The sequence below is a fragment of the Meleagris gallopavo genome, chromosome 1 (assembly GCF_905368555.1).
Source record: "Meleagris gallopavo chromosome 1, MGAL_WU_HG_1.1, whole genome shotgun sequence".
NCBI lineage: Eukaryota > Metazoa > Chordata > Aves > Galliformes > Phasianidae > Meleagris > Meleagris gallopavo.
Genome location: NC_139404.1, coordinates 1,318,232 through 1,320,561, shown reverse-complemented (window position 1 = coordinate 1,320,561; position 2,330 = coordinate 1,318,232).

The following is a 2,330-nucleotide window of genomic DNA, read 5'->3' as shown; positions in this document are numbered from 1 at the left end:
AGCAACCCTAAAAGGAACTATGGGTAAGAATAAATATCACTGCATTACTGAAAATGTCCTTTTTGTGAAAAATCCCATGTGTGAAGGTAAACAGTAATATAAGAAGAAGTCAAGAAATTGTGACCAAATAAATATCTTCTTCATGAACTATGTTGGTAAAATGTGAAGAAAAGTTCAACCTTGAGAAGAAAATTGTTTACAGATGTTTTCCACAGGGAATCATCTGAAGCAAGTAGCTAGGAAAGGGAAGAGGACGCGAGTTTTGGAATGCTCCTCACTTAAACTGTATTAAACACAACAAGAAACTGTGCCCACAGCAGAAGATTCTGTAGGGTCCAAGTCTGAGACACTTCAGTGATGCTGTCAGGAAAAGACATTCCCAACACGTCTTTGCTGTTTGCTTTTGCCTTTGTGCTATCAACTTGGTTGTGCAACTCAGTTGGCTATTTCTAGCCAAGTGCAGAGAACATGGAAAAAAACACACGCAGGTTTAAAAACAAACAAACAAAATTAAAACAAGCAAGCAAACGGGTCCATTCCAGTCCTATTCCATTACAATCTTATTATGTTCTATTCCTATTCATATTCCATTCCAGTTTAACTTTCATTTGTATTCCATTCCTATTCTATTCTGATCTTATTCCATTCCTATTTTATTGCCTATGGAATGATGTCAAAAATCCTAGAGCCTTTACCTCCATCACAGCTAGTAGCACATCATGCTATCATATTTCTTCACTTCTTGACTGCAAAACAGAAATAACAAGGAAGTTTAGAGGTTGAGGAAAGGCATCCAGTGGATATCTGTACCTCCAAATGCGATGCTTGGTCTATGTGCAACATCTCCATCCCTCTCCCCCTTTCACCTTCTACTAAATAAAGAAGAAATCTGGATGAGCATCTAAGACAAGACAATTTTTATCTAGCTGAGGTTAGGGGAGATTAATTCTAGCCTCAAATCTTAGTGTTTCAGCAAATATACTCAATGAGCAAATGTGAAACATGAGTTTGGAAGGAAAATATTTGGCTCATGAGCAGTGTTAATCTGAGAATCAGCAGAAATCCCCTGCTCCCATCTACTCATATGGCAGCAGGGCCCCAAGGGTTTGCTCACTCATCAGTTTCAGAATTTGGCACCTGACCATTCCAAAAAACACCTGCAATCATGCTCATTAATGCCTTTATCTCTTGCCATTTTAATCCAAAGCAATATAGCAAACGAGAACGGGCAGATAAAGGGAGAGGTAGAACTCAGGTGGTTTGGGCAGTTTGGCAGATAGATCTAGAGTGTGCCCAAAGAATACAGTTGAGACTGAACCAACATTAAATTTGGCTAGGAAACCATATTACTTTCCTTTCTCTTTTCCTTTCGATTTTCTTTTCCTTTACTTTTTCCTTTCTTCTTTGTTTTCCTTTCCATTTTCCTTTTCTTTTCTCCTTCCCTTTCTCCTTCTTTTATCTTCCCTTCCCTTTCTCCTCCTCTTCCCTTTCATTTCTCCTTCTCTTTCTCCTTTTTCCTTTCCTTTCTCCTCCTATTTCTCTTTCTCCTTCCATTTCTTCCCTTTCTCCTTCAATTTCTCCTTCCCTTTCTCCTTTCTTTTCTCCTTTTTCCTTTCCTTTCTCCTCTTATTTCTCTTTCTCCTCTTTCCTTTTCTTTCCCTTTTTCCTTTCCTTTCTCCTCCTCTTTCCTTTTCTTTCTCCTTCCCTTTCTCCCTCTCTTCTTCTCTTTTCTTTCCTTTCTCCTTTCCTTTCTCCTTTCCTTTCTCATGATCTTCCCTTTCTTTTCCCCTTCCCCTTCCTTTTCTCCACCCATCTGCTGGGGTGGTGCTCCCCAGGAGTCAGTGCTAGGGTCCATTCTATTTAATATCTTTATTGATGATCTAAATGATGGAATTGAGTACACCTTCAGTAAGTTTGCAGACAACACCAAGTTGGGGGGAAGTGTTGATCTCCTGAGGGTAGGAAGGTCCTTCATAGGGACCTGAACATATTGGATCGATGGGCTGAGGTCAATGGGATGCAGTTCAACAAGATCAAGTGCTGGGTCCTGTAGCTCGGTTACAATAACCCTTCCTGGGGGTATCTCGTGATTAAAATGTGCGTTTATTGTTTATTACGGGGTTCAGATTATTTATTTTTCTGTCAGTCGAGAAGATCAACACCCCCACACAAAATGACGGAGCGGTCCCTTTAAGGCCAACTTCCCGCCCTCCTCACTCCCACCCAATCAGCTGCGGGTGAGGGGGCGTCAGAGAGAAGGAAGGCCAACTGAGAGTAGAAGTTTGAGTGACAGCTCTGCGACCTAATCAGACGGTAGTCTGTCAGGCGGG